This window comes from Tachyglossus aculeatus, chromosome 2 (genome assembly GCF_015852505.1).
Source record: "Tachyglossus aculeatus isolate mTacAcu1 chromosome 2, mTacAcu1.pri, whole genome shotgun sequence".
Lineage (NCBI taxonomy): Eukaryota > Metazoa > Chordata > Mammalia > Monotremata > Tachyglossidae > Tachyglossus > Tachyglossus aculeatus.
Genome location: NC_052067.1, coordinates 35,447,672 through 35,461,344, shown reverse-complemented (window position 1 = coordinate 35,461,344; position 13,673 = coordinate 35,447,672). Strand labels below are relative to the sequence as shown.

The 13,673-nt window shown below is 46.4% G+C and overlaps 1 protein-coding gene across 3 annotated transcripts in view; it reads left to right on the top strand.

Annotated features, from left to right (window-relative positions):
- Window positions 1-13,673, top strand: part of CPNE4 (copine 4) — a 526,299-nt gene that overhangs the window by 177,516 nt on the left and 335,110 nt on the right. The window contains exon 1 of one of the 3 annotated variants that reach the window (XM_038762615.1): window positions 10,103-10,290. The exons of the other annotated variants lie outside the window; for them this stretch is intronic. The gene's annotated coding sequence lies outside the window, so the exon portion shown is untranslated. Of the gene's footprint in view, window positions 1-10,102; window positions 10,291-13,673 lie in introns of those variants that run through there. 3 annotated transcript variants of the gene reach the window in all.

Below are 13,673 nucleotides of genomic sequence, written 5' to 3'. Positions count from 1 at the left end.
TGTGAGCCCCACATGGGACAACCTGATTACCTTGTATTCCCCCAGTGCTTAGAACAGCGCTTGGCACATAGTAAGCGCTTAACAAATACCATCATCATTATTATTACTATAGGTGGATGAAGGAGAGGAAGGTAGGGGAAATGGTGAGTAGTCTATGATGTAGCTATCCCCTCTAGACTGTAAACTCCTTGTGGGCAGGGAACGTGTCCACCAACTCTGTTATATTGTACTCCCCCAAGCATTTAATCCAGTGCTCTGCACACAGTAAGTGCACGGTAAATACGGTTGATTGATTGATAAATTGCCAGTTTAGAACGTAGTTCTGTGTACGCAGGAAGAGTCAGACAAGATGAATGAAGGCAGAAGAAATCAGGGAACTAACTGCGGTAGTCTGTCACCAGTCGGTTTGCATATTGCATCTTCTAGACTGTGAGCCCGCTGTTGGGTAGGGACCATCTCTATATGTTGCCAACTTGTACTTCCCAAGCGCTTAGTACAGTGCTCTGTACACAGTAGGTGCTCAATAAATACGATTGAATGAATATTACCTCATGTATTGCTGGGAATAGGGTGGACAAAAAGCAACATTTTATTTAGCGGAAAACAGACAGAGCCTCGTAGGTGCTAAGGAGAACTCCCAGCAACGGTAGATCCTGTAAAGACCGAAGCCTTGTGATTTGGCCTGAGAAGCAGCCAAATGAGTATCACTTTAGCTCCTAGATTCTTGTCGCTTCATTGGAATATAAAGGAATTTGATCAAGTGGTCTTTTATGAACCTAATGACCAGAGCCACGTGCTAGTATAGGAAAAAAGTATTATTCCAAAAAGATCGACCAAAAGTTCTTTATTTTCCGAGGGATGAGAGCCAAAGCCAATGTGTTTAACTTGAAGTAGAGGAAATTTACCGGGAAATTTCATGACTAGACCCAGCGTCATAGTTTCAATTAGTCAACCAAACCGTAACCACTATTACATACAACTCAAGTCTTAATACTGGTGGAAAGGTGGATGCTGAAAATAGCATTATCAGTAACGTTAGCTTCGCTGATTTTATGTTTTTTTCTGTTTAAAGGCAACAAGCTTTCAAAATGTCTTCTGAATTTTGATACTTGAGACCTGTGGTACCCAAATATTTTTGAGGAGAGAAAGCTTCTGCTCACAATGTAATTGGTTAGCTCTATTAAACCAAATATATATTCAGTGAGTCAGAGTTTTGACGAATATTGCTTTAGAATCAAATTGCTTTTAAATAAACATGCCCATTTCACTCAGGACAAAACAGATTTTGCTGAATTCTTTGGAACATCATTTTCCAAATGACATAGGAGTGAGACGATTTACGGATGTTCTTTAGCCAAAGACATTTCCGTAATCTTCTACGATCTTTCCTTCTCTCACGGGTGGAGATGTTGTCTCACTAGGTCAATTTAGCTGCTTTGGTTGATTTTTAAGAAGTGTCCTAAATCCCTGGCTGCAGTTTAAATGGAAAGAAATTGCTGTGAATATTGACAACTGATAAGAGATCAGCCGGGCAGAAGGACTATAATAAAATAAAGTATTTTGGAAGGTAGAGAAAGCCCAGAATACTGCTGTAGCCCTATTAGAGCTTCAGTTGGTTCCAAGAAAACAGTGTCTAATTTAATTTCTAGTAGAAAATAAAGTGCACTAATGATTTTCCAAGTTCCAAAAAATGGACCAAAACAATATAGTAAAGAAGTGATAGTTACATGAACAAATAGAAATAAAAGTATGTACCAAAACTAAAATATTTTGAATTAGATTATATGATTTAAACTAAAGAGCAACATAAAAAATTCTAGTATTAAATTCAGGAAAGAACCCTAAAAGAAGAAAATTATAGCAGGAATGACTTATATGTACAGTGTCTAAAGTAAGCTTTTTTTTTGGTGGTATTTGTTAAGCACATACTGTGTGCCAGGGACTGTACTAAGCGCTGGGGTAGATACAGGATAAGCAGGTCGGATATAGTTTCTGTCCCACACAGGGCTCACGGTCTGAATCCCCATTTTACAGATGAGATAACTGAGGCACGAAGAAGTTACGTGACTTGTCCAAGGTTACACAGCAGACAAGTGGCAGAGCTGAATTAAAACCCAGGTCCTCTCCTTCTAGTCTCTTACTCTTTACATTAGGCCACTGCTTCCCCTTTACTCTTGATCAACTGTAATTTTTTTATGTTCTTCAGTTTATTCAAGACCACTTTACCAATCAATCAACGGCAGTTATTGAGCACTTACTGTGTGCAGAAGACTGTACTGTTTGGGAGAGTACAACAGAATTGTACAATGAGTTTGCAGTCTAGAGGCCGAGACAGACATTAATACATAAAAAATTCTAGATTCATTCATTCATTCGTATTTATTGAGCGCTTACTGTGTGCAGAGCACTGTACTAAGCGCTTGGGAAGTACAAGTTGGCAACATATAGAGACGGTCCCTACCCAACAGCGGGCTCACAGTCTAGAAGGAGGAGACAGACAACAAAACAAAACATATTAAAAAAATAAAATAAATGGAATAAATATGTGCAAGTAAAATAAATAGAGTAATAAATATGTACAAACATATACAGGTGCTGTGGGGAGGGGAAGGAGGTAAGGCAGGGGGGATAGGCGAGAGAGAGAGAGAGAGAGAGAGGCCGGGGATAGAAAGCCTGAGTTTTGTATAAAATTTATTCCGCCAGGTGAATTGAATTTATGTAATTGTTTAGGCACAATGGATTAAACTTCCCTTTCAGAGGAATATAATCAATTAGCAATATTAGAGCTTCCCTACATGGGAGGAACACAATCATACGTTAATCGCGCGTGGGTGAGGTGGCTAGCTCTCACCCATGTGCACTTCCCACTCGGGAAGAATCCACTTACTTTCCCACATGGGAAGAATTCATTCCATTCCCTGCGCACGTGGTGGGCAGCTAACTCTCACCATGTGCTCTCCCTACATGGGAAGAATCCACTCATGATTGTGTGGATATGCACTTAAGTGCCATGGGACTGAGGGTGGGATTAATACCAAATGTCCAGAGGCACAGATCCAAGTACAGAGATGACAGAGAAGGGAGAGGGAGCCGGGGAAAAGAGGGCTTCATCTGGGAAGACCTCTTGGAGATGTGATCGTAATAAGGCTTTGAAGGTGAGGAGAGTGCTGCTCTGGCGTATATGGAGAGGGAAAGGAGTTCCAGGCCAGAGGGAGAACATGGGAAAGGGTACAGCAGTGAGACTGCATGGCAAGCAAGCTGGCAAAAGAGGAGAGAAATGTGTGGATTGGGCAGGAGTGGATCAGTCGAGGTAGGAGGGAGCAAGCCGATGGAGTTTCTGTCTGAGGCGGTGGTGGTTGGGCAACCACTGGAGGTTCTTGAGGAATAGGGAGGGAAGAACTGAATAGTATTTTTTTTTTAGAAAAATGATCCGGGCATCAGAGTGAAGTAAGGACTGGAGAGAGGAGAGACAGGAGGCAAGGAGACAGATAATAATAATAATAATAATAATGATAATAATAATAATAATAATGGTATTTGTTAGCACTTACTATGTGCCTTGCACTTTTCTAAGCACTGGGGTAGATACAAGGTAATCAGGTTGTCCCACGTGGGGCTCATAGTTTTAATCCCCATTTTACGAATGAGGGAACTGAGGCCCAGAGAAGTTAAGTGGCTTGCCTAAGGTCACATAACAGACAAATGGTGGAGCTGGAATTAGACCCCAGGTCCTCGGGCTCCCAAGCCAACGCTCTTGCCACTAAGCCATGCTGACAGATGCCTTAGTGAAGGCGGAATAGCATAGTGCTTAGGTCAGCACAGTAGCAGTTTGGATGGAGAAGAATTTAGTGATGTTGTGAAGGTAGAACTGACAGGATTTGGTGAAAGACCGAGTATGTAGAATGAATGAGAGAGATGAGTTGAGGATAATGCTCAGGTTATGGGCTTGGGAGATAGGGAGGATAGTTGGTACTGTGTATAGTGATGGGACTGACAGGGGGCGGACAGGATTTGGGTGGGAAGACAAGCAGTTCTCTTTTCAACATGTCTAGTTTGAAGTGTCAGTGGGACAGAAATGCAAGACTGCAGAGAACGAGAAAGGTCAGAGCCGGAGAGTTAAATTTGGCAATCATCTGGGGAAAGATGCTAGTTGAAATCATGGAAACAAATGAGTTCTCTGGGAGAATGGGTGTAGTTGAAGAATAGAAGGGGACCCAGCACTGAGCCCTGAGGGACACCCATTGTCAGAGGGTGAGGGGCAGAGGAGAAGTCTGCAAAAGAGACTGAGAAGGAGCAATCAGATAGGAAGAGGACCAGGAGAGGACAGGGTCAGTGAAGCCAAGGTTGATGGTCTGTCAAGGAAAAGGGGGTGGCCCATACTGTCGAAGGCAGATAAAAGATCTAGAAGGATTAGATTGGAGTAGAGGCCATCGGATTTGGCAAGAAGGTGGTCATGGGTGACTTTAGAGGGGACAGTTTCTGTGGAGTGAAGGGGTGGAAACCAGATTGGAAGGGATTAGGGAGAGAATTGGAGGAGAGACAGTGGGTGTAGATAAGTCTCTCAAGGAGTTTGGAGAGGAATGGTAGGTGGGAGTTGGGCCAATAACTGGAGGGAGTTGTGGGATGTTGTTTGTTTTTTAGAATAGGGGTTGCAATGAGCATGTTTGAAATCAGTGGGCAAGAAACCATTAGAAAGTGAATGGTCAAATATGTCTGGGAGGGGGCAAAGAGGTACAGGTGGAGGAAGAAGATTTTGAGAGAAAGCAAGATATCTCCTCTTGAGATACTGCCTCTGGTTTACAGTATTTTAAAAAAAAATCCTTCATTGGTCTTAGCTTCAACTCATGTACAATATTATTGTAAGTTTTTAACCAAGTTAAGAAGCAGCATGATCTATTGGATTGAACATGGGCCTGAGAGTAAGAACAACCTAGATTCTAATCTCAGTTCCACCACTGGTCTGCTGTGTGACTTGGGTAAGTCACTTAACTACTCCATGCCTCAGTTACTTTATTAGTAAAATATTAATTAAAATGTGAGCCCCATGTAGGACATGGACAGTGTTCAACCTGATTAGCTTGCATCTACCCCAGTGCTTAGTGCAGTCCCTGGCATGTAGTAAGTGCTTAATATTATAAAAAAAAAAAAACCACACAGGGAAAGGCACAGAAAGGTTGAGCAGTCCAACCTGATTCTTATTTATCTCTTTCAGTATTCTGTCTCAGATAATCAGTGTTGATGATGATGGTATTTGTTAAGCGCTTATCTATGTGCCAGGCACTGTATTAAGCGCCGAGGTTGATGCAAGCAAATCGGGTTGGACACAGTCCCTGTCCCAGGTGGGGCTCACAATCTCAATCCTCAGTTTACAGATGAGGTAACTGAGGCCCAGAGAAGTGAAGTGACTTGCCCAAGCTCACACAGCAGACAAGCGGCCAAGGCGGGATTAGAACCCATGACCTTCTGACTCCGAGGTGCGTGCGCTATCCACTACGCCATGCTGCTTCTCAGTGTTGTCTGTACTGAGCTTCCAATTCATTGTAAATCCACCCCCCCATCACTCTCTCTCACACACATACGCGCGCACTAACTTTTACCAGCCAGCTTCTATTAATAGATTTAAAACTCCCAGGGAGATTTATCTGTCAGTGAGATTTTAAATAGTTTGAAGAAACGTTGGGGGAGAGGGACTCTGGATGCCACCCATTGGTAGATGCAGGTAATCCTGGCCATCCCACTTTCTTTGCTTTCCAGCAATTTAGCCCATCTTGGATATCTGCAGGAACGCTAGAGGAATTCTAGAAGTCAGTTCTAGAAAGCCTGTGAATTAGAAAAGGAACATATCAATCAGATAAAAATAAACCCAGGGTGAGATTTGAGGTTCTTATTATAAGCATCTTCTTGAGAATAAATTCTGCCATGTACAGCATTCCCATTGCTTAGTTGAGAATGCTATCATCTCACAGCATGAGATGAAAACAATAGAAAATAGAAATCAAATTTAAAAACAAAATGCTGACCCTGACTCACTCAGGGTCCCTAATAGGACATTTGTCCTCTCACTGTTCTCTGTCCTTCTCATCCGTGTTTCATCATCTGTTAGCATTTCTCTGAAGTGGTAGAGATTGCATTTGTAAAAAATCCCCATTTCTTTCCTTTCTTTTCTTGGCTGAATTCCAGCATTTCACTTGTCAGTGATGCGTGAGTTGCTTTTCAAGCTGGCATGGGACACTGCGCAGGTGCCCACCTTTATACTATTGTACCAAAACCCAAATGAGTAGGGCAGGAACATTTTAGCCTGCTTGGGAACTCAAGCAGTTTCATGGCTTTGTGGTTGGGCATTTGATTACTTAAATGATGGCTAAGAAAGACAGAGGCTTGGAGACCACAGAAATTAAGGCCGGAGGAAGGTAAGTGAAAAAAATGAAAGGGAAAACAAGTATTGATTATGACACGGGATTACTTGGGGGGGCCGGGGAGGGGGGGGAGGTGTGTGGTTTATGCAGATCCCCCTGTGGGCTCTGGCTTTTCTTTGGCAAATTATCAATCTGCATTAATTACTGCATTATCAAGCTGGGAGGAATTAGGAAAGGGTAAATTTAGCCTGATAGCAAAAAGCTCGGGTGTTCTGCATTGGGAAGGATCAAGGTTTGCTTTCTAATTACGCAAGGGATTCAGATTCGTTACAAGTTGCAACTTTTTTCCCCCCTCCCGCAAAGGGTCAGTGATGACTGACCTGGAGTTTTGCCTGTAGAATGATACAGAAATGTACTCTGCCTCTTTCTTATGCTTTGCTCCTCTTGCCGCTCGGAGATGGCACTGTTGGGAGCATCAACTCTTGCCTTCTCACCTATTGGGAGGGCTAGGGAAAAGCCCGCTATGACAAAGTAGCAAAATAAATTGGCCTTTTTAGTTCCCATTGCAAACAGGAGGACTGACATGGGGGTTAGAGTAGCAACAGTAAAGTACTTTAAAGACCTGCTGATTATCCCGATAGAGCATTTGTGGTACAGATGCTTCAGGATCCCATTGGAGACTTTGAGATTGGAAAGCAGTGGTTGTTCAAAGGGCCTTGGCGGTATTTTGTAATAGGTCGTTCGGGACAGGGGAGGGGAGACTCTGAAAGGAACCCCTCATTTTATCCCCAACTAAAGGGCTGTGGGTGTGAAGCTGCCCGGATTATCTTTGTCCAGAAACGCTCTGGGCATATCACTCCCCTCCTCAAAAATCTCCAGTGGCTACCAATCAATTTGCGCATCAGGCAGAAACTCCTCACCCTGGGCTTCAAGGCTGTCCATCACCTCGCCCCCTCCTACCTCCCCTCCCTTCTCTCCTTCTCCAGCCCAGCCCGCACCCTCCGCTTCTCCACCGCTGATCTCCTCACCGTACCTCGCTCTCGCCTGTCCTGCCATCGACCCCCGGCCCACATCATCCCCCGGGCCTGGAATGCCCTCCCTCTGCCCATCCGCCAAGCTAGCTCTCTTCCTCCCTTCAAGGCCCTGCTGAGAGCTCACCTCCTCCAGGAGGCCTTCCCAGACTGAGCCCCTTCCTTCCTCTCCCCCTCGTCCCCCTCTCCATCCCCCCATCTTACCTCCTTCCCTTCCCCACAGCACCTGTATATATGTATATATGTTTGTACATATTTTTTACTCTATTTATTTATTTTATTTGTACATATCTATTCTATTTTGTTAGTATGTTTGGTTTTGTTCTCTGTCTCCCTCTTTTAGACTGTGAGCCCACTGTCGGGTAGGGACTGTCTCTATTTGTTGCCAATTTGTACTTCCCAAGCGCTTAGTACAGTGCTCTGCACATAGCAAGTGCTCAATAAATACGATTGATGATGATGATGATGATGATGAAGCAGTAGAAGTAGTGAGCAGCAAGAAGTGCTTGCCCCCTGCTCTCCTTCACAGATCCTCGATTCACCGTCTCTGAGTGGGTGTGAGGCTCTGTTGTAACTCGGCTGCCGTTGCCGGGAGAAACGGTGAGGACTCAGCTGCTGGTCTAGGCGCTGTGTCCGGGAGAGCACCTCTCCGAGCACCTGGAGTCGGGGTGAGAGTGGGGATGCGTTTAAGCAGTGGAGTTGTTGAGGCAAAAGAGCCCAGTTGCCTTTTTCACGGAAATCATGGGCTGGGGGATAGGAATTCAGCCAGGCCCAGCAGTGGCCTTCCAGGAGAGATTGCGGACTCTCTACCAAGTCTGGCTCCATTGGTTTGTCCTCCTAGGGGGTGCTCAAGGGGAGCGCTTGGTGGGCCCAGATAATAATAATAATAATGATAATAATAATAATAATAATAATGGTATTTGTTAAGCACCTACTTTAGGGCAGGCACTGCACTAAGCGCTGGGTGGATACAAGCACAAATCAGGTTGGACACAGTCCCTGTCCCACGTGGGGCTCCCCCTCTGAATCCCCATTTGACAGATGATGATGATGGCATTTGTTAAGCGCTTACTATGTGCCAAGCACTGTTCTGAGCGCTGGGGGGGGGGGGGGGGGAATACAAGGTAATCAGGTTGTCCCACAGGGGGCTCACAGTCTTCATCCCCATTTTACAGCTGAGGGAACTGAGGCACAGAGAAATGAAGTGACTTACCCAAGGTCTCACAGCATACTAGTGGCAGGGTCGGGATTGGAACCCATGACCTTACGACTCCCAGGCCCCTGGTCTATCCACTAAGCGCTTACTATGTGCCAAGCACTGTTCTAAGCGCTGGGGTAGGTTCAGGTTGGACACAGTCCCTGTCCCACATGGGGTTCACAGTCTTAACCCCCATTTTGCAGAGGAGGGAACTGAGGCCCAGAGAAGTCAAGCGACTTGCCCAAAGTCCCACAGCAGATGGGCGGCGGAGCCGGGATTAGAACCCAAGTCTTTCGACCCCCAGGTCCGGGCTGTAGCCACTACACCATGCTGCTTCTAGTGCCTGGCCTCTGAGCGGGCATCATCACGGGGTGGAAGGAAATCTCCCGGGCACACAGCTTCCACTTTCCACTCATTCCCTAGCGCATCCTCTTCGCTTCCTCCTCCAGCGCGGACGCCTCACCCTCACTCTCCCTCGTCTCTCCGTCTCTCTCTCTCTCTCTCCCGCTCCCTCCCTCAGTGCCTCTCTTTCTCTCTGCCTCTCTCTCCTTCTCTCTGCCTCTCTTTTTCTTTTTCTTTACCTCTCTTTCTTTTTTCTTTCTTTCTTTCTTTCTTTCTTTCTTTCTTTCTTTCTTTCTTTCTTTCTTTCTTTCTCCTTTCTCTCTCTCTTTCTTTCATTTGTTCGTTCGTTCTTTCTTGCATTCTTTCTTCCTTTCTCTGTTTTTCTCTTTCTCTCTCTGCTTCTCTGTCTCTCTGCCTCTCTCAGCCTCTCTTTCTGCCTCTGTCTCTCTCTTTCTCTGCCTCTCTCTTCTCTTTCTCTGTCTCTCTTTCTCTGTCTTTGCCTCTCTCTCTCTCTCTCTCTCTGCATCTCTCTTTCTGTCTCTGCCTCGCTTTCTGTCTTTCTCTCTTCCCTTTGTCTCTTTCTCTCTGCCTCTCTCTCTCAGCCTCTCTCTGCCTCTGTCTCCTTCTCTGCCTCTCTCTATCTCTCTTTATCTCTTATCTTTCTCTGTCTCTCCCCAGCTCTGTCTCTGCCTCTAACTCTTTCTCTCACTGCATCTCTTTCTCTCTCTTCCTCTCTCTCTCTGCCTCGCTCTCTGTCTTTCTCTCTTCCCTTTCTCTGTCTCTTTCTCTCTGCCTCTCTCTCTCAGCCTCTCTCTGCCTCTGTCTCTCTGCCTCTCTCTATCTCGCTTTCTCTCTTATCTTTCTCTGTCTCTCTCCAGCTCTGTCTCTGCCTCCCACTCTTTCTGTCTCTCTCTGCATCTCTTTCTCTGCCTCTCTCTTTCTCTCTGCCTCGCTCTCTGTCTTTCTTCCCTTTCTCTGCCTCTTTCTCTCTGCCTCTCTCTGCCTCCTTCTTTCTCTCTCTGCCTCTCTCTCTCTCTCTGCCTCTCTCCTTCCCTTCCTCTCTCCCTCCCACCCTCCGTCCCCGCACCGCCCCCCCCCCCATCCAATCCCCCTCCATCAGATGCAGTGAGGATGGAGACAGGATTGCCGGAGCGATCCAACTCTCCTCCCAGCACCTTCTCCATTGGCTCGCTCTAAACTGCCCCACAGACGAAGCCAGACCCAATACATCCCAAACCTCCCTCCAACGACAACGAGGCCTCTAAAAAACCCCCAATCCCGCCCACCGGGAGTCTTGTTGATCGGGGAGGGGATAAGAAGGACACGCCGGAGCTGGGCATCTCTCTGCCGTTGGCACACCCAGGTAGGTGATGGCAACTCTGAATCCCTCTCATCGTGTTCAGGTCTGGGTCCGTCCTGCCGCCGGGGCCCTAACTTTGGCTGGGCTTTGCCCTGGTTTCTTTTCTTTTTCTGGTGTGCGTGGGTGTGATGAAGAAGACGACTAAATCCAAAAGAAGTTGCATTCTAGACTGTGAGCCCACTGTTGGGTGGGGACCGTCTCTATATGTTGCCAACTTGTACTTCCCAAGCGCTTAGTACAGTGCTCTGCGCACAGTAAGCGCTCAATAAATACGATAGATGATTGATTGATTGATCCCTCCTCCTTTCCCTCGCTCCCTCCAACTCGGGAAACTCAAATCTCATAGTAATAATGATTATTATGAGGCGGTGGGGTGTGGGCGAGGGGTTGGGGGGACCCAAGCCCTGTCTGGAGAGCCTGGCAAGAGAGGTACTCCCTGGGGACGGAGAGGAGGGTCTGGTTGCTGTGGGAACTTGCCAAGCCCTCGGACAGCTGGCCAAAGTGGCAATCCCGCCGGCTGGGGCCCCGGCCCTGCTCTAAGCGGGCACAGAGGGATGTGGGGGTGCCCTTCTCCCCTGCCCGGCTTTGCCTCGTGTCCACTCTGGCTTCTTCCCTCTTCTCTTTCCCCGCTCACCCCTCCTTCCACTCCCTTGTCCCTTAGGTGATGCCCAGATGGCTGTTTCAGGGCTGTTGGGTAGGGACTGTCTCTATATGTTGCCAACTTGTACTTCCCAAGCGCTTAGTACAGTGCTCTGCACAGAGTAAGCGCTCAATAAATACGATTGATTGATTTCGGGGCTCCCGGCCTTGAAGCCAATCCATAGGCTGGCAGGTCAGGGCTGCCCTCTTCCTCCTCCTCCTCTGCCCACTGCCAGCCGGCCTGCTAAAATCTGGGAGATGGAGCCTGGGTGGGAGGTTAACTCTTTAATCAATCAATCAATCAATCATATTTATTGAGCGCTTACTATGTGCAGAGCACTGTACTAAGCGCTTGGGAAGTACGAATTAAGCCTCCAGCAACCCAGGCCTCAGGGCTCTTAGATCCCGGAGGTTCTGTCCATCTGTCCAGCGCTGTGGACGGATGATGCTGTGAGCCCACTGTTGGGTAGGGACTGTCTCTATATGTTGCCAATTTGTACTTCCCAAGCGCTGAGTACAGTGCTTTGCACATAGTAAGCACTCAATAAATACGATTGATGATGATGATGATGTCTGATGGGGGAATGAGGGGATCCCCGAAGCTGAAGGACCCGGTAGAAATGGACTTCTCGTCCCACCCTCTTGGAAAAGGGATGGCACTGGAGAACTGGGGGAGGTTCCCAACGCCATAGCCTCCGTCTTGGCCTTTTTCTTGGAGTGGGGTTCCCCCTGTCTCTCTCTCTCTCCCCCCCTCCCCTCCAGCTTCTTCCCTGGCCATGGAAACGGGGAGCGAGAGGATGCCAGCCCCAAACAAGCCAGCGGTGCACAAAAGCGGTCCAGGGACCGACTGGGATTGTCCTGCCGGGAAAGAGGCTGGAGCTGTTGGTTGGCATTTGGGCAGCACTCCCCAGCTGCCAGTGGGGCCCCAGACCGTTGCTCTTGTTGGTGCCTTTTAAAAAGGCCCTTTACTGAACTTTCTGCTTCGCTGTTGCCTGGCTTGGAAAGATCCTGGGTTTGGGAGTCGGAGGTCGTGGGTTCTAATCCGAGATTAGATTACAGCCAGAGATTAAGACTGTAAGCCCCATGTACTGCCCTCAGCGCTTAGAACAGTGCTTGGCACATAGGAAGCGCTTAATGAATGCTGTTATTATTATTATTATTAGTAGTAGTAGTAGTATTAGTATTATTAGTATTATTCTAATCCCGGCTCCGCCACTTGTCAGCTGTGTGACTCGGGGCAAGTCACTTCACTTCTCTGGGCCTCAGTGACCTCATCTGGAAAATGGGGATTAAGACTGAGCCTCATGTGGGACAACCTGATTACCTTGTACCCACCCCCCCTCAACCACCCCCAGTTCTTAGAATAGAGCTTGGCACATAGTAAGTGCTTAACAAATGTTGTTATTATTATTATTACTATTATTATTATTCTAATCCCAGCTCCACCACTTGTCAGCTGTGTGACTCGGGGCAAGTCATTTCACTTCTCTGGGCCTCAGTGACCTCATCTGGAAAATGGAGATTAAGACTGTGAGCCTCATGTAGGGCAACCTGATTACCTTGTATCCCCCCCCCCCCACCCCCCTGCCGTGGTTAGAATAGTGCTTGGCACATAGTAAGTGCTTAACAAATGTTGTTATTATTATTATTACTATTATTATTATTTTAATCCCGGCTCTGCCACGTCAGCTATGTGAACTTGGGGCAAGTCACTTCACTTCTCTGGGCCTCAGTGACCTCATCTGGAAAATGGGGATTAAGACTGTAAGACTCATGTGGGACAACCTGATTACCTTGTACCCCCCGCCCCCAGCCCCTCTAGTGCTTAGAATAGTGCTTGGCACATAGTAAGTGCTTAACAAATATTGTTATTATTATTATTACTATTATTATTATTTTCATTGAAGCTCTGCCACTTGTCAACTATGTGACTTGGGGGCAAGTCACTTCACTTCTCTGGGCCTCAGTGACCTCATCTGGAAAATGGGGATTAAGACTGGGAGCCCCATGTGGGGCAACCTGATTACCTTGTATCTCCCCCTGCCCTCAGCGGTTAGAATAGTGCTTGGCACATAGTAAGTTCTCAACAAATGTTGTTATTATTATTATTATTATTATTATTATTATTACTATTATTATTATTATTCTAATCCCAGCTCTGCCACTTGTCAGCTATGTGACTTGGGGCAAGTCACTTCACTTCTCCAGCACTTAGAACAGTGCTTTGCACATAGTAAGCGCTTAATAAATGCCATCATTATTATTATTATTCTCTGGGCCTCAGTGACCTCATCTGGAAAATGGGAATTAAGACTGTTAGCCCCATATGGGGCAACCTGATTAACTTGTATCTCCCCCCACCCTCAGCAGTTAGAATAGTACTTGGCACATAGTAAGTGCTTAACAAATGTTATTGTTATTATTATTATTATTATTATTATTATGACTATTATTATTATCCTAATATCCCGGCTCTGCCACTTGTCAGCTATGTGACTTGGGGCAAGTCACTTCACTTCTCTGGGCCTCAGTGACCTCATCTGGAAAATGGGGATTAAGACTGGGAGCCCCATGTGGGATGACCTGATTCCCTTGTATCCCCCCCAGCGCTTGGCGCATAGTAAGCACTTAACAAATGCCACTATAATAATAAGCGCTTAGTACAGTGCTCTGCACACAGTAAGCACTCAATAAATACGATTGAATGAATGAATAATCATAATAATAAATCTTATCATTATCTTCTC